Below are 18,569 nucleotides of genomic sequence, written 5' to 3'. Positions count from 1 at the left end.
CCTTCCCCCCCACCCCTTCCCTCCCCCTTCCCTCCCCCCCCCGCCCCTTCCCCCGCCTCCAACCCCTCCCTTTGCCCCCATTCTTCTCCTCACCCCTCCCCCTCCCCTCCCCTCCCCCGCTTCAGGCTTTTCTTTGCTCCAAGATTCGTTTCTGGACCTGAAATTCTAGCAGTTTCCATATTTTCTTAAAAGAATACTCTGTCCAAATACTAACTTTCATAATGGAGTTCCAAAAAGGTCTCTTCCTGGCTTCAAGACAAGCCAGATTTTGTTCCTGTAACAGAGATAGAGGCTCTGGGCACCACCGCAGGTACCAGGAAAACAACAGCCTCTGCCCTCAGAGGAGGGTGCAGAAGGGCCTGGGGAGAGGGGTCCCCGTTGCAAATGAAAAGGCAGTCATGGGAGAATGTTCAGTCACCGCACAAAGGTGGCCCCGGGCCGCCCCCACTCACAGATGGCTTCTACACCTGTGTCTCCTTGCCAAGAAAACAGCAGAAGTGACAGTCCCGGCCTGGTGCTGCTCGTGCTGATGAATGAGTGACTCTCAGGTGATTAGGCCGGGGCTGCAGTGTTAGCTATCACTGCCACTTCCGTCCAGAGGCAGGAGGCTGAGCCTGGGAAAGGTCACGAACTTGCCCAGATCCCACAGAGTGACAGGAGCGGATGTATCAGGGCCCTGACTGCAGGCACGGGATCTCCCATCCCCGAAGGAGCGGAGCTAAGCTGGTGCCTCGCGTGGCCAATGCATGAAAGCTAAGCAGGTGCTCCTGGGAGGAGAACCTTATCTCCATCTCGGCCGTGTTTTTGCCTGAAGAGGCTTGAATGTTTGAAGGCAGCCACCCCATCTCCCTGGGGACGCCCCCTTCCCAGGGACCACGCCGGCCTCTCTCCCCTGACCACACCTCTGTCAAGAGGCTTCCCGTCTTTGTGACGCTCCTGAGAGCTGATTTTCAACCACACTTCCCTAAACTGAACGTGACTATGAATGTGAGCTCTCAGCAGCGCAGAGCACTATGCTGTAGTCGTGCATCTTCGTGATCATTTGTGTTCTTGCTACCAAGAGGCATCTGTTCCAGCAGCCGCACTTGGTTTCCCTGTGATGGGAACAGTGGGGACGCCCCTCTGCTACCCCTCGGTCCTGTGCGGTCACAGGCTGGAATCCAGCTGAGCGACGCCTATTCAATTGTGGCTGTCTTCTTCCCAGAACACACCATTAAGCCACCTCCAGCCTCATTTGGGATGACGTCAGAAGAAAATGAATGAAGGAAACGTGCGAGTTCATACTTGTTTCTTTTGCTGTCTTATTGCAACCTGTAGAAGCTAGTCTTCTGTTTTATTCATTTGTTTTCAAACTTTTGTTGCAACTTTGCATTTCCACCTGAGAGGAGATATTCACAAGGTTGGTATGCAAAAGTAGCTTTCTGAGATCAGACACAAGGCCTGTGAGAAGCCGAGCAGCAGCCTAGAACTCCGTACGCCGTTGTCCGTAGGCACCAAGAGGAGGTTAGGGTTGGAGGTAATCCCGAGAAGCGTGTTTGCATGGACTGGATAGGTGCAGTATTGAGACTGAACGTGAAGCATTAAAAATGTCCAGCCACTGGTTATACTTGGCAACTTGGAAGTGTGCATTTATCTCTGTTTCTCCAAACTGTGCTAAGATGTCAGTGACTGTAAGTCCACAGCACAGGAAAAGTCAGGTAGAGGAATTTGTGGTTCATCATTTAGCAAAATGGAGAAAGCCAAGATGAAGACAAGGGGGACAGCCATGGGTGCTGTACACGTGGAGCCCAGAGAACGGTGTCCAGGAAGCAGGCGGCCACCTCTCCCTTCCCCCCCTTCCCCCCCTTCCCCCCCTTCCCCCCCTTCCCCCCTTCCCCCCTTCCCCCTCTTCCCCCCCTTCCCCCCCTTCCCCCCCCTTCCCCCCCTTCCCCCTCTTCCCCCTCTTCCCCCTCTTCCCCCTCTTCCCCCTCTTCCCCTTCTTCCCAGCCATGTGTGTTATCTGGAGAAATTAAACCGGGGAGGCTCCAGATTTGGGGGTGGTACTGAAAACAGAGGCCCCAGGTCAGAGCACACGTGTGGAGGAAACAGCCCAGCCCAGAGGGATGAACGTGCCTGTGTTTGGTTATGAAACAGGAGAGGAGAGGACTCTTCAGGCAAATGAAACAGCCCCGATGGAGCCCTCCTGGGGGAGAGATTTGGTCGTGTGCCCCCATGAGAAGAAAAATCTGCTTTACAGCATAAAAGATTATGGAGGGAGAAAAGAAAGGAATAGACATTACAGCTTGGCTTGCAGCTCCTCCAGTGGGAATGAAGAAAAGATTATCAAAGAAGAGAAAGGAATGGATATTACGTAAAGATTATAGCATCAGAATGATGTTTAACTTCTCACCAATAAAGGAAATGAAAGGCAATGAATAGAATTAACTTTCACCTGGAAGTCCATATCTAGGAGAAAGACCCAGTCTCACTGGGGTAGAGAGAAAAGCACTTTCGGACACGCGGGGCCCCCAGGTGTTCCTTCTCGTCCGTCCTTTCTGAAGCACTTGAGGTGCTCTTTTAGGATGGGAGAGTGGGGAGAGGAGGGGGCGTTGAGGGGCTGAGAACGAGTGACCAACATAGCGAGCAGCACGGCCAGCGGGAAGAAAGGCACGGCCCAGTGAGGGTAGCACGTTGGGGATTGGGGCAGGGCTCCAAGAGGATTTCCAGGAAAATCAAACAGAGATTCTCACCAGGTTATCAGTGTTTGATCGTGGGCGAGAAAGTATGGGAAAGAGTTTTTCAGTTCTGTGGAAGAACTGTGAAAGGGTTGGCAATAGGTACATTGAAAGCCAGGATAATGGAAAATAGATAAAAAGTATTAACTCCAGAATCATTGAAAAGTGTAAGATAGGACGGTATTTGTAGCACACTGCAGACCCTGACGTGATGACCACAGTGCTGTAAGGGGAGGTGTCTAAAGGACAATTCAGGAAGTCGTGTGGTAAGTCCGTGTTTATGAACGTAAGTGCCAGGTAACTACTGTTTTTCACGTGAGACTTGATAACACTCTTTGATTTCCTAAAATGCATCTGTTTGATAAAAAGGTAATTGAAGATCGTTTTTAAAAGATCATTTGTAGATGACGACTACGAGAGGTTGGTAGCAGCAGTTTGTTCCTCAGGAACTGATGGTGATTTGGATGCTGCTGAAAGAAGATCACGTGAGACTTAACAAAATGACGGGATGGGGGAGCTGTGGCAGGGTGGTGGAGCGGTGGCGGGGTGTGGGAGCGGTGGCGGGGTGTGGGGGGGCGGTGGCGGGGTGTGGAGCTGTGCTTCACTTAGTTCTGAACTCACCAGCCTGACACGTAGGGTCTGCACACACACCATCAAAAGCTGACGTGCAGAAACCACCTGAGTAAGAGGAATATGAAGCCCACAGACTCTACAGCTGTCATAAGAGCCCATCATGGAAAACCAGGGACTAAATATCTCTTTTGTTAACTTAAAACTTTATTTCTAGTTTACTTTCAATCAAATATTACTGATCCATTTCTGAAGAAGCATCTGTTAGTGACTGGTGCTCCGTCTCAGAGCAGTTCTTCACGGGACTGTGACGATGACATCCTCCCCGTGGTCTCAGAGCAGTTCTTCACTGAACTGTGAGGATGACGTAGGATGACATCCTTTCTGTGGTATCAGAGCCGTTCACGGAGCTGTGAGGATGACACCCTTCATGTGGTCTCAGAGCAGTCCTTCGTGGAGCCGTGAGGATGACGCCCTTCCCGTGGACTCAGAGCAGTTCTTCGTGGAGCCGTGAGGATGACGCCCTTCCCGTGGACTCAGAGCAGTTCTTCGTGGAGCCGTGAGGATGACGCCCTTCCCGTGGACTCAGAGCAGTTCTTCGTGGAGCCGTGAGGATGACGCCCTTCCCGTGGACTCAGAGCAGTTCTTCGTGGAGCCGTGAGGATGACGCCCTTCCCGTGGACTCAGAGCAGTTCTTCGTGGAGCCGTGAGGATGACGCCCTTCCCGTGGACTCAGAGCAGTTCTTCGTGGAGCCGTGAGGATGACGCCCTTCCCGTGGACTCAGAGCAGTTCTTCGTGGAGCCGTGAGGATGACGCCCTTCCCGTGGACTCAGAGCAGTTCTTCGTGGAGCCGTGAGGATGACGTCCTTTCTGTGGTCTCAGAGCCGTTCACGGAGCTGTGAGGATGACACCCTTCATGTGGTCTCAGAGCAGTTCTTCGTGGAGCTGTGAGGATGACGTCCTTTCTGTGGTTTCAGAGCCGTTCAGGGAACTGTGGGGATGCCGTTTTTCCCACGGTATCAGAGCAGTTCTTCATGGATCTGTGATGATGATGTCCTTCCTTTGGGGGCTTAGTTTCGTCTAGTTGTGTTCCTTGCCACCCTGTTGTTACCTGAGTATAACCAGTACTGTGACAGGTGGATTCATGTCAGTGTTTTGACCAATACCGTTAAATCGTTTCATCTGACCACATTAACGTTTTTTTGTAATTCATCAAATAATTGTAATTCATAGTCGAATATAATCTGTTAACCCTTGGAGCAAATGGAGTGTGTTTCCAGAGAGTAATCTGGAATGAGCAAAGCTGGTCGTTCATGGTATGTCCTGGTTACCTGAATTATATTGTTAAACTATCCTGTAAGATTTATTTTAAAAATTGCTTTAATAATAACTTTTAAATTTTCTTAAGAACTTATACAACCCATTCTGTATATTTATTACATGAAAGGTCATAACTTGAGTCTGCGTCTTGGGCCCTGTTTCTCTAACTCCCAGGAATTCAGTTGCTACCTGTGGCTGAGTTTGTGTCTCTCCCTGCCTGTCAGTGGACCCTTGTGCTGTGAGAGGGTCTGTGGTGGCGTCCAGGCAGGAGGGGTCTCCCCGGCTATGGGAGAGCTTCCCCCTCAGTCCTGGCCCTCCTGCCTGTGGGCTCTGAGGTGCCGCCATGCCCAGTCCCGTGGGTAGCTCTGGCTTTGCTGTGGGGATGGAGGGAATGATTTGCTAGAGTCTGCTGAGCACAGCCACACCCCACTGCTGTTTTCCCTGAAATCCAGGGGTGGACCAAGCTTTGCTGCAAGAACGCCGGGCTCCTGTCACTCCTTCCTCTGCCTCTCGCTACCACCGCCGAAGGTCTTCAAGGTCACGAGATGAGCGCTATCGGTCAGGTAAGCACGGGGTGGGGTGTGACAATACGTCCATCTGCCGCCTGTGCCAGGAGGGTGCCTGTGCCCAACCACTGGGCGAGGCAGAAGCGCGGTGGGTGTAGGCCTCCAGCATGCGATGGGCCTCCAGCTTTCTGTGCAGACACACCTTCTTGGGAGACCCCAGTGTCTGGGAAATAGCTCTTCACATGGTTTACAAGCCCACGTTGTCTACTATTCAGAATTTCATACTAATTAAAAAGATATATATGCCAAATCTCATGCCACTGTTAAAAACTTTTTTTTTTTTTTTTCTCAGGCTTTTTAGGCGTCACTGTTAAATAACTTTTTAATCGTGGTTGCTAGCATAGTTTTTTCCCCTTACCCTCAGTGATTTGTTTTCCAGGTCTACTTTTCTAAACAGAAACGAAAACCACACATTGTCATGTGTTTCCTGTTTGTTTTTCCTCCGTGTTTTATGATGTCATCTGCACAGGGCTGTCTGGAGCCTGAGTTGCCACTGCCACCTGGGCGTGGCCAGCTGAAATTTCATTAATTTAGCAACAGAAAACAGGCTGTCGGGCACCTGTAGTTCCAGCTACTCAGCAGGCTGAGGCAGGAGAAATGCTTGAACCTGGGAGGTGGAGGTTGCAGTGAGCCGAGATCACGCGACTGCACCCCAGCCCGGGAGACAGGGGAAAACTCCATCTCAAAAACAACAAAAACTCAGGCTGTGATTGACGTTTGAATTACTCTGAGTTTTTCCAACATGTAGGTTAAAGCTGCTTCTTTAAAAGAAAATTACCTGTGAATTCTTGTGTAGTTCCCAGGGCATGGGTGAGAGCAGGGGTTCGTCACTGGTGATGGACCCGATTGGTGAATCCCTTTGTTTTTCAAATGCCCTTCACCGGCGTTCTCACGTTGTTGTCACATGGAGCTCTCATGATAATCAGGTGACGTTGTGACTGTTGTCTCCTGTGTCAGAAGAAAAAACGGAGTCTAAGGGATGACAGAACTCACCCGGTGGTTGAGGAAAGCCTGTGAGTCTCGGAACTCGCTCGTGGTGGAGGAAAGGCTATGAGTCAGTCGTGCTGTAACGAATCTCTCGGTCCACACAGGCTCGTGTGATCAGCTACTTCTGCATCCTCCTCAGTCACCGTCTGCCTGGCCTCCTGGCTCTGCTCTTCTTTCTAGAGAGGTTTTATGGCCTCGGGGAGTGTCACCCGTGCAAACAAGAAAGACACAGCTGAGAGCCTGAATGAAAAGCTGGTGCCACCTCCACGGCGCCCCCTGCTGCCTTCTCCAAGGAGGCTTTGACCCCAGGAAAACGTGTGGGGATGGAACCAAGGAGGATTTGCTCCCAAATCCAACCTCCGTTATTTCACAGAGGTCTTAAGCCCTGACACATATTGAGACCTTCTCTTACTCACATGGGTGTCTCGGAGGCCCCTGTCGAGTTCAGGATTGTGGAGGTGCCCGTGTGCTGTCAGCCTGCGGTGAACACTTCCCTCACCGTGTGTCAATGCCACTGTGTGGGCGCCCTGTCTGAACACACAACACACCCAGACGTGCACGCAGGCATGAGTTCATACAGCTTCAGTTCTCATGGAAGCCAGTGGGGTCTGCCTTCCATTTTATAGATGAGGAAGCTGAAATTCAGGGAGGCTGCCCAATGGCTGACGATCACACGGGGCCGCTCCTCGCAGGAAGATGCAAGCCCAGCTTTGGCCTGACATCTTACCACACGGGAGAGGAGATCCACGTCAGTCACCATTGCGTCTGTTTCCTACATTCTCTCTCCACGATGCTGCAGCGGGGTTGATAAACCCTGTGTTTACCTTTGGATTGTGCCATCTTCACAATTCCAGCTACTCTACGAGATAAGTGTGGCGGGTTGTGGTTGTCTCGCACTCTTCTCTCTCGATAAAAGCCTGAGAGAGGTGGGTGTAGCAGGAGATGGTGATCTCTTGGCTTCGGGCGCGTTTTCTGTTCACCCGTGCACCTTACCTCACCTCTTCAAAGGCAGGAAGGCGTGGGGGAGAGAGGCACAGGGCGGGGGGGTGGCTGAGAGTGGGAGGGTGGGTGGAGGAGACCAACGCTTCAGCTCAGAGACTGCAGGCTCTGCTCTGGAGGGGAAGCCAGACCCAACGTGAGAAGTATGGTTCATTTATCCTGTTTCTGTAAAATTGTGAAATACGGCACCTCTTCATACACAATCCCTCCCGTTCCCCATCCTGACTTATGTCTCCACTGCCGTTATAACCACACAACCCTCTGTCCATCTGTCTGCATATCTGTGTATTCGTTATTTATCTACCTGTCAGTCATCCATTTATCAACCTCTCTGTATCTGTCTACGCATTCACCAATCATCTACTTACCTATCAATCATCCATGTATGTCCACCATCCATCCATCATCAGACATCTTATCCATTTACCCAATTACTCAGCCATTCTTCCACCATCCACCTCCCTACCTCTCACCTTCTCCCATAAGAATACGAGGTCCACACAGGCCAGGATCTCTGTTTGGTTCATTCGTGTGGGCCAAGCACCTGAAATATTGCCTGGCTTCTATATTTTGAAGGAAGATGAGGGAGGATGACACGTTTGGGGAAGGGCAAGAAGTCAGGTAGGAGGGGCCGGTTATAGCATCTTGAGTATCATGCTTGGGAGTTTGGACTTCATCCTGAAGATGATGGGGAACCACTTGAAGATTTTAGGCAAAGGGCCAGTGAGGGCCAGTCAGGGTTTGAAGATCACGTTAGCAGCAGCATGGAGCCTGGACTTGAAAGTGGGGGAGTCTAAACCACCCTGAATGCCTGAAACTGATATGTACGCAAGAGAGATCTGTCGGGGCTGGGCATCGTGGCTCACGCCTGTAATCCCAGCACTTTTGGAGACCGAGGCAGGTTGATCACCTGAGGTCAGGAGTTCGAGACCAGTCTGGCCAACATGGCGAAACCCTGTCTCTAGGAAAAATACAAAATTAGCCGGGTATGTGGTGGCTCATGCCTGTAATTCCAGCTACTCCAGAGGCTGAGGCAGGAGAATCTCTTGAACCCAGGAGGCGGAGGTTGCAGTGACCCGAGATCACACCACTGCACTCTGGCCTGGGCGACAGAGTGAAACTGTGTCTCCAAAAAAAAAAAAAAAAAATCAGTATCAGTGAGATTTGAGAAATGCTCAAATGATAACAGCAATAGGACCTGAAGGTTGGGTTAACAAGGAGGAACCTGAGAGGAAATCAGGGTGACCTTGATGTCCAGTATCATACTGAATGGGCAAAAACTGGAAGCATTCCCTTTGAAAACTGGCACAAGACAAGGATGCCCTCTCTCACCACTCCTATTCAAAGAGAGGAAGTCAAATTGTTTCTGTTTACAGATGACATGATTTTATATTTAGAAAACCCCATCATCTCAGCCTAAAATCTCCTTAAGCTGATAAGCAACTTCAGTAAAGTCTCAGGATACAAAATCAATGTGCAAAAATCACAAGCATTCCTATACACCGACAACAGACAGAGAGCCAAATCATGAGTGAACTCCCATTCAGAATTGCTTCAAAGAATAAAATACCTAGGAATCCAACTTACAAGGGATGTGAAGGACTTCTTTAAGGAGAACTACAAAACCACTGCTCAAGGAAATAAGAGAGGACATAAACAAATGGAAAAACATTCCATGCTCATGGATAGGAAGAATCAATATGAAAATGGCCATACTGCCCAAAGAAATTTATAGATTGAATGCTATCCCCATCGAGCTACCATTAACTTTCTTCACAGAATTGGAAAAACTACTTTAAAGTTCATATGGAACCAAAGAAAAAAAAAAAAAAAAAAAAAAAAAAAAAGCCCGCATAGCCAAGGCAATCCTAAGCAAAAAGAACAAAGCTGGAGGCATCATGCTACCTGACTTCAAAGTATACTACAAGGCTACAGTAACCAAAACAGCATGATACTGAAATGCAAAATGCTTTGGTACTGGTACCAAAACAGATATATAGACTAATGGAAGAGAAGAGACTCCTCAGAAATAACACCACACATCTACAACCACCTGATCTTTGACAAAGCTAACAAAAACAAGCAATAGGGAAAGCATTCCCTATTTAATAAATGGTGTTGGGAAAACAGGCCAGCCATATGCAGAAACTGAAACTGGACCCCTTCTATACACCTTATACAAAAATTAACACAACTTGGATTAAAGACTTAAACGTAAGACCTAAAACCATAAAAACCCTAGAAGAAAACCTAGGCAATACCATTCAGGACAAAGGCATGGCCAAAGACTTCATGACTAAAACACCAAAAGCAACGGCAGCAAAAGCCAAAATTGACAAATGGGATCTAATTAAACTAAAGCACTTCTGCACAGCAAAAGAAACTACCATCAGAGTGAACAGGCAATCTACAAAACGGGAGAAAATTTTTGCAATCCATCCATCTGACAAAGGGCTAATATTCAGAATCTACAAAGAACTTAAACAAATTTACAAGAAGAAAACAACCCCATCAAGTTGATGAAGGATGTGAACAGCCACTTTGCAAAAGAAGACATGCGGCTAATAAACATATGAAAAAAAGCTCATCACTGGTTGTTAGAGAAATGCAAATCAAAACCACAATGAGATACCGTCTCATGCCAGTTAGTATGGTGATCACTAAAAAGTCAGGAAACAACAGATGCTGGAGAGGATGTGGAGAAGTACCATTGGTGGGAGTGTAAATTAGTTCAACCATTGTGGAAGACAGTGTGGTAATTCCTCAAGGATCTAGAACCAGAAATACCATTTGACCCAGCAATCCCATTACTGGGTATACACCCAAAGGATTATAAATCGTGCTACTATAAAGACACATGTACACGTATATTTATTGCGGCACTGTTCACAATAGTAAAGACTTGGAACCAACCCAAATGCCCATCAATGATAGACTGGATAAAGGAAATATGGCATATATACAACACAGAATACTGTGCAGCCATAAAAAAGGGTAAGTTCATGTCCTTTGCAGGGACATGGATGAAGCTGGAAGCCATCATTCTCAGCCAACTAATACAAGAACAGAAAACTAAACACCACATGTTCTCACTCATAAATGGGAGTTGAACAATGAGAACACATGGACACAGGGAGGGGAATGTCACACACTGGAGCCTGTTGGGGGCTGGGGGACTAGAGGAGGGATAGCATTAGGAGAAATGCCTAATGTAGATGACAGGTTGATGAGTGCAACAAACCACCATGGCACATGTATACTTATGTAACCTGCACATTCTGCACATGTACCCCAGAACTTAAAGTATAATAAAATATATAAAAATAATTTCAGTCACTGAAGCAACCGCAGTAGCTCTACTGCAAGATGAGTAGTCACAGAGCTCGAGCTGCCAAATCTCCCCAGGAGCCATAGCCCTTTCCTCGTGAAGGACCAGTGTTCCTGGTCAGCTCAGGAGAAAGAAAAGCAGACAAAATTCTGAAATGTGTCTGTTAGTAATGGACTAACATAAGCTCCTCTTATCTCACATCTTATTGTTAAAATCACGTGAGCATATGCTATAAGAGAAAGTAAATTATATCTAAATTTAGAGAACTCACAACTAGATTCCTGTAACAGCAGGAAATAGAGAATAAGGAACCCCTGTAATGACCCCTATACTCCTCCTGCTTTCCTGAAGGGTGGCTTCCATGACATATAAAGGTTAGTGCTCTGTGTTGGCTCTATAGAAAGTAAGAACCACCTGAGACTTCACAGGCAATGCAAAGGCCATGGGGTGTGCTCCATATGCCAATCAGTCATCGATTAAAAACAAAGATGAGGCCAGGCGTGATGGCTCACGCCTGTAATCCCAGCACGTTGGGAGGCCAAGGCGGGCGGATCACCTGTGTTGGAGACCAGCCTGACCAACATGGAGAAATTCCGTCTCTACTAACAATACAAAATTAGCCAGGCATGGTGGCGCATGCCTGTAATCCCAGCTACTCGGGAGACTGAGGCAGGAGAATCGCTTGAACCCACGAGGCGGAGGTTGTGGTGAGCTGAGATCGCACCATCGCACTCCAGCCTGGGCAACAAGAAACAAAACTCCATCTCAAAAACGTGTACCCAACTTTTAAAAACTACAACAGTATACATGGAATAATAGTGTTTTCCATTATATCTCACATAAATGACATAAATGACACTTCAAGGACTGTCTACCCAACTGTTCATAGTCTCCTCTACACAGTAAGTGAATAGCTAAGGCAAATTCTACCACCTGTAACCTACACACAGTAAGCTTGATTCCCTAAAGAGAAGTAGCTGTGGAATTGGAGACCATCCTCTGTGCAGGTGCACAACTAGGATGTCAAGGTCACCCTGATTTCCTCTCATGTTCCTCCTTGTTAATGGATGATTGACAGGTAAATAAATAACGAATACACAGATATGCAGACAGATGCATATGAGACACCCCTCAGGCAGGGACTCACTGTTCCTAATTTGCACCCAAGGAAACGGGAGCACGTAGGTTAAGTAACTCGCCCAAGGTCACAGAGGAGCTGGGGTTTGAACCGGTGCGGCCTGGTTCCCGAAGCTACGTCTTCCTGCTCTGCCGCTGTGAAGCCAGGTGTCTACCTTGGAGGAACATTCTCTTCTGTGGACTCACGGTTGTCTTGGCGGTTGGATAGCAGCCCCAGGCTCTGTGTGCTGACTGTGTAATGCTGTGAGCTCGCTGCAAATGGCAGGAGCTCTAGGAAACAAATTGCGATTTATGACTTCAGAAGACGGAAGTGAAGGGAGTCAGTTTTTCTAAAGATTAAACCCTGTGGATGTACTGAGTAATCTAGAATACTAGTAACAGCAATAATGACATCAAGCATAAAGGGTGCATTTTTATCCTACCTCTTTCTCTGAGGGGTTTGAGGGGTTCTGATTTTTTTTTATCCCCCCAATATCTCATTGCTTATCATACTACAGGACACTAGTTTCTCCCGGAGCAAAACAGATCACCATCTATTTAAGGAAACCAAAAGGAGAGTGGTGTTTTCTGTGTTGTGAGGTGTGCGCAGATGTATGCATGTGATGTGTATGTATGGTGTGTGTGTGGTCTGCGTGTGTAGTAAGTGCATGGAGTATGTATATGTGTGTGTGGTGTGTATTGTGGGTGTCATGTGTGAATACTGTGGGTGGTGCATGGTGTGTGTATGTGCTGTGTTTGTGGTGTATGTGTGTGTGATGTGTATGTGTACTATGTGTGGTGTGGTGTGCGTGTGATATGTGTGTGTGGTGTATGTGATGTGTGTGTTTGTTTTGTGTGTGCATGGTGCTGTGTGTGTGCAGTGTGTGTAGTGTTTGATGTGTGTGTTGAATGCATGTGGTGTGTGTATGTGATGTGTGTGTTTGCTCTGTGTGTGTAGTGCTATATGTACGTGTGCAGTATGTGGGGAGTATGTGTGGGGTGTGTGTTTGATGTGTGTGTGGTGTGTGTGTGGTGCTGTATGTGCGTGGTGTGTGTGTAGTAGGTTCGTGTGTGTGGTGTGGTGTGTGCAGTGTGTGTGTGTAGTGGGTGTGGTGTGTGTGTGGTGCTGTATGTGCATGGTGTGTGTGTAGTAGATTCGTGTGTGTGGTGTGTGTATGCATGTGCACATGGTGTGGCGTGTGCACTGGGTGTGGTGTGTGTGTAGTAGGTTCATGTGTGTGGCGTGTGTGCAGTGTGTGGTGTGTGTAAGGTGTGCACATGGTGTGGTGTGTGCAGTGGGTGTGGTGTGTGTGTGGTGTGTGCATGTGCACATGGTGTGTTGCAGTGCGTGTGGTGTCTGGGGTGTGTGCGTGTGCACATGGTGTGGTGCATGCAGCGTGTGTTTCATGAGTGCTTCTCTTGGCATGTGGACATCAGTCTTCCAGACCAGCTTTCTCCATGTGCCTGGGAACATAAGAAACAAGTTTCTGCAATAATTGTCACACGGCTTTTCCAGAGAGGGACCGAATCTCTGCCGTGAGTGGGTATCTGCGTCATTGCAGGAGGGAGTGTGAGGTCCCGGCTTGGCTCACACCCTTCATAAGTCTAGGCAGGGTTCAGGGTTTGGAGCCTGTCTGGGCTCAGGTTCCTGCTGAATCCTCCACTGTGACCAGAGAGGGAGGGCTCCGTTTCACCACCGGGCACCGGAAGAGGACTGGTATGCGGGAAGACCAGGTAATCATAATGGTATTAATAAGCAGTAATCATACTGTTTTGTACATTGTATATGTTGTAAGGATTTTAACTTTTATGTAACATAATTGTTGTAAAAATTTCCCCAGTTTGTTTTGTGCTATTTGCCTGGTGTTGAAATGTGTAAGAATTTACATTTTAGGTACGTTAGGTTTATTATTCCTTTTTATATGTTTTCTGTTTGAAATTTTGATTTTAGAAGACATTCATTCTCAAGGTCATAAAACACATACACACAGCTAATTTTCTTTTCTTTTCTCTCTCTCTCTCTCTTTTTTTTATGTTTAATGCTGGAATTAACTTTCATGCAAGGCACGGGACCACGATTCAATTCTATCATTTTATATTCTCAAATCATCACCCAATATTTTAATACCATAAATGGAACAATAGCTCTTGTTTTGTGGATTTCGAATGCTACCCTGTTATGATATAAAATTGTGCTCCATTTCTGTTTTTAATTCTCTTTCATTAATGTGTTTATTTTTGTGCCATTTCAAATTTGTTTAATTTTGAATGGTAATAATCTTCAATATCTGATAGTACATTTTATAATATTGGCTGCCGTGTGTGTGTTCAATAGACCAATTTAAAATCACATTTTCTTGTTCAAAAATATTTTTCTTGGAATTTTTATTGGAATTTGAGCATATTTTTAAATGATTTACAGCAAACTAAAGAGTTAATATTATTGAACCCTCTCATCCAGAATGTGACACGCAAACTCCTCAAACCTTCTTTAATGCCATTTAGTCAAAATTAATATGTTAAATCAATATAAATTGGTATAAACGAATATAACTAGTGATTAAGATAAATTAACGTGTTTGGCTCCACATTTCTGTCTTCTGCCTTCTGTCACTGATGTTTTATTCCTATCATTGTTGTTTTCTATACTTTATTTTATTACGTCTTTTTCTGTCTTGCGATTTGAAAACTGTATGACACGTTGTAATGTTTTCATTTTTCTAATTGTTTGCTTTTAATTTTAAGTAATTTTATTTTTTAGAGAAGTGCAGGTTCACAGCTAAACGGTGGAGAGAGTACAGGCTTCCCACATGTTCCTTTCCCCACACACAGCCTCCCCACCACAGCTTCCTGCCTCACACAGCGCACCTGTGACAACCAGGACCTACCTTGACCCTTCATTATGGCTCAAAGCTTACAGAGCACATTCACGTTTACTCTTCGCGTTGTACGTTCTGAGTCTTGACAGAAGTATAACGGCAACGGGATATTACTCACTGCTAACAGGAGATGATCTATCAAGCCACAGAAAAATACAAGGAGGAAACTTAAATGCATGTTGCTAAGAGAAGAAGCCAATCCGAAAAGTCTACATACTATTCTATTCCAAGTATAGGACGTTCCGGAGACGGTGAAACTGTGGGAACAGTAGAAACATCAGCGGTTGCCATGGACCGAGGGGAAGGAAGAGGCGGATACACAGAGCACAGAGAATCTTTACAGCAGTAAAACCATTCTGTATGATACTGTAATGGTAGATATATACGTTTGTAAAAATCTACCTTAACTTTTAATCTTTTAAATTATGCTGTTTGTTGTTGTTGTTGTTGTTGTTTTCTGATGGAGTCTCGCTCTGTTGCCAGGCTGGAGTGCAGTGGCACGATCTTGGCTCACTGCAACCTCTGCCTCCTGGGTTCAAGAGATTCTCCTGCCTCAGCCTCCCGAGTAGCTGGGACTACAGGTGCCCACCACTGCACCTGGCTAATTTTTGTATTTTTAGTAGAGACTGGGTTCACCATCTTGGCCAGGCTGGTCTCGAACTCCTGACCTCGTGATCCACCTGCCTCAGCCTCCCAAGGTGCTGGGATTACAGGCGTGAGCCACCGCGCCCAGCCGTTTTTGTTTTAAAAACTGCAGACAAGCTGGGTGCAGTGGCTCAAGCCTGTAATGGCTGCACTTTGGGACACTGAAGTGGCTGGATTGCTTGAGCCCAGGAGTTCAAGACCAGCTGGGCAACATAGTGAGATCCCGTCTCTACAGAAAAAAAAAAAAATTATTAAAAAAAATATCCAGGCATAGTGCTGCATGCCTGTAGTCCCAGCTACTCCAGAGGCTGTGGTAGAAAAAAATCACTTGACCCAGCAGTTTGAGGCTGCAGTGAGCTATGATCATGCCACTGCACTCTGGCCTGGGCGACAGAGTGAAACCCCATCTCAAAACAAAGAACAACAAAAAACCTACAAGCACCCGTCAGAGATAGTGTGGGTTTGGTTCCAGACCACTGCAATAAGGCAAATGTTACAGTCAAGTTAGTCGCACAAACATTTTGTTTCCCAGTGCTTATAAAAGTTATGCTTAAACTATATTGTCGTCTAATGGTTGTTTAATAATTAATTAGTAATTAATAGCATTATGTCTAAAAAGTATGCACATAACTTAAAATACCTAACTGCTAAAAATTACTGATGAATATCTGAGCCTTACCAAGTCATAATGTTTTTGCTGGTGGAAATCTTGCCTCTGTATTGACGGCTGCTGACTGATCAGCCTGGGGGTTGCTGAAGGTTGGGTGCCCATGTCAGTTTCTTAAAATAAAACAATGAAGTTTGTTTCGTTCACAAAAGATTTCCCTGTAGCATGTGATGCTGTTTGATCGCGTTTCATCCACAGTAGAACTTCCTTCAAAACTGGAATCAACCCTGTCAAACCCTGCAGCTGCTTTCTCGACCAGGTTTATGGAATATCCTAAATCCTTTGCTGTCCTTTCAGCAATGTTCATAGCATCTCCACCTGGAGCAGGTTCCATCTCAAGAAAATATTTTCTTTCCTCATCCATAAGAAGCAACTCCCCATTTGTTCAAGTTTTATCATGAGTTTACAGCAATTTCATCTCATCTTAAGGCTCTAATTCTAATTCTAGTTGTCTTGCGATTTCTACCGCATCTGCAGGGACTTCCTCTGACATCCTGAGCCCTCAAAGTCATCCATGAGGGCTGGAATCAACTTCTTCCAAACTCCTGTTAATGTTGATATTTCAGCCTCCTCCCATCAATCACAAATGTCCTTAACGGCATTTAAGGATTGCTTTTAAGGACATTTGTGATTCACGGGAGGAGGTTGAAATATCATGAAAGGATTAATGGTGAATACTTTCCAAAAGGTTTTCAATTCAGTTTATCCAGATTCAACAAAGAAATCACTGTCTATGACAGCTATACCTTTACAAAATGCATTTATTATTTAATAATAAGACCTGAAAGTCAAAATCACTCCTCGATCCACAGGCTGAAGGGTAGATATTGTATTAGCAGCCATGAAAATAGCATTAATTTCCAAGTACATCTCCATCTAAGCTTCTGGGTAGCTAGGTGAATTGTCAGTAAGCAGCAATCTTTTTTTTCTTTCTTTTCTTTCCTTCTTTTTTTTTTTAGTCTCGCTCTGTCGCCCAGGCTGTAGTGCAGTGGCGCGATCTCGGCTCACTGCAAGCTCCACCTCCTGGGTTCCCGCCATTCTCCTGCCTCAGCCTCCCGAGTAGCTGGGACTACAGGCGCCGCCACCACGCCCGGCTAATTTTTTTGGATTTTTAGTAGAGACGGGGTTTCACCGTGTTAGCCAGGATGGTCTCGATCTCCTGACCTTGTGATCCACCCGCCTCGGCCTCCCAAAGTGCTGGCGTGAGTCATCGCGCCCGGCCCATCCTTTGAAGTTTTGAAGCCAAGTGTTGACTTCTCTCTAGCGGTGAAAATTCTACATCTTCACTAAGCTTAATCATTTCTAGCTCTGGACTTAAAGTGAGAGATGTGCAATTCTTCCTTTCATTTGAGCTCTTTGAGGCCACTGTGGTTATTGACACCCCAGCAGGTGTTGCCCTCCTCCCTCCTCTATCGAGTTCACCCACACCCGGGCGTGGGAAACGGGGCTTCCCGCACCCCACATACCCTGCGCTCCTGGGGCTCTCCCACAGGGGGATTTCGTGAGCCAGGGAGCAAGGGCAGTCCCCCTGCTCCAGCCCAGCCAGGCTGCGCAGGCAGAAGGAATCTCCCAACCTGCCCCTGCACTCGGGGCTTTGTGTTCGGTGCCCTGGCTCCTCCGGAAGTGGGGCTGTCCCACCCTCAGACTCCTCGGTGGCCCCGCACCCCCAACAAATGACAGGAAGACCAGGACCCGCAACACAGCAGCCTGCTGGGCGCGTGCTCAGTGGGACAGCCTGGGCCCGCTCAAGCTGAGTCACAGGGCCAAGGTGTGCTTGGACCACCCACGTCCCAGCGGAGTCGCTGGTGGGGCTGGAGCCCCAGGTCTCCAAGGCGGCGTGGGAACCCGAAGACGGGGCACCTCCAAGTCCGGAGCCCGCGACCCCGGAGGCCTCCGAGCGTCAAGCACACATGCAAGCCATCCAGGCGCCCTCCCAACCGCTCCAGGAGACTCAGCGCTCGTCTGCACTCCCCTCCAGCCTGGTAGATGAGCTCCTGTCGACCCTAGAATTTCAGCAAAAGGCACAACCTTTGCTAGATCCGGCGCCACTGGGGGAGCTGAAGGACGTGGAACAGCCGGCTCCGCTGGAACTACTCCTCAGCCAGGAGGAACGCCCGGCTCTGCTGCAGGAGCTTTAGGACGCAGGGTTGGGACGGGGTGGGGGCAGGGCTTTGAGCGGAACTCCTACCCTAACTGGCCCAAGAGACGTGCCTTTTGGAGTCCAGGATTCAGATTTCGTGTCAGAATCGAAGGTCCAGGCATCCAGGCCAGGGTGGCAGGGAACCCGCGCACGCAGGCGGCCTGCGCAACGCGGCCCCGGCGGGTGTTACCCTCCTCCCTCCTTGGTCACCTTCACTCACACAAGGACAGGGGGAACAGAGGGCTTTCGTGAGCCAGGCAGCAAGGGTCGCTCCTCTGCTGCAGCCCAGCCAGACTTCGCAGGCAGAAGGAATCTCCTAACCTGCCCAGGCACGCAGGGATTTTGGGTTTGCTGCCCTGGCTCCTTCGGAAGTGGCACTGTCCCACCCTCAGACGCCTGGGTGACCTCCGCACCCTAACAGATGGCAGGGGGATCAGGACTCGCAGCACGGCGACCTTCTGGGCTCCTGCTCAATGGGACAGCCTGGGCCCGCTCAGGCTGAGTCACAGGGCCAAGGTGTACTCGCGCCACACACGTCCCACATGAGTCCGTATTGGGGCTGGACCCAGGGGCCCCGGGTCGCCAGGGCGCGTGGGAACCCGAAGACGAGGCACATCTACCTCCGCAGCCCGTGCCC

The 18,569-nt window shown here is 47.9% G+C and overlaps 2 long non-coding RNA genes across 4 annotated transcripts in view; one reads left to right on the top strand and one right to left on the bottom strand.

The window, feature by feature from the left end:
- The window catches only part of LOC126932730 (uncharacterized), a 24,080-nt gene extending 10,243 nt beyond the window's left edge, over nucleotides 1-13,837 (top strand). The window contains exons 2-3 of one of the 2 annotated variants that reach the window (XR_007718292.1): nucleotides 5,058-5,168; nucleotides 13,666-13,837. This is a non-coding gene — a long non-coding RNA (uncharacterized LOC126932730). Of the gene's footprint in view, nucleotides 1-5,057; nucleotides 5,169-6,262; nucleotides 8,261-13,665 lie in introns of those variants that run through there. The other variant, XR_007718291.1, reaches the window with a different exon arrangement.
- Nucleotides 3,521-18,569, bottom strand: part of LOC126932733 (uncharacterized) — a 15,566-nt gene continuing 517 nt past the window's right edge. Inside the window, exons 1-3 of one of the 2 annotated variants that reach the window (XR_007718298.1) lie at nucleotides 14,490-14,621; nucleotides 5,950-6,119; nucleotides 3,521-4,412 (exon numbers count right to left, since the gene is read on the bottom strand). This is a non-coding gene — a long non-coding RNA (uncharacterized LOC126932733). Of the gene's footprint in view, nucleotides 4,413-5,949; nucleotides 6,120-14,489; nucleotides 14,622-18,569 lie in introns of those variants that run through there. The other variant, XR_007718297.1, reaches the window with a different exon arrangement.

Source organism: Macaca thibetana, chromosome 12, assembly GCF_024542745.1.
Source record: "Macaca thibetana thibetana isolate TM-01 chromosome 12, ASM2454274v1, whole genome shotgun sequence".
Taxonomy (NCBI): domain Eukaryota; kingdom Metazoa; phylum Chordata; class Mammalia; order Primates; family Cercopithecidae; genus Macaca; species Macaca thibetana.
The sequence above is the reverse complement of the archived record's forward strand: the minus strand, read 5'-3'. Positions and strand labels throughout refer to the sequence as shown.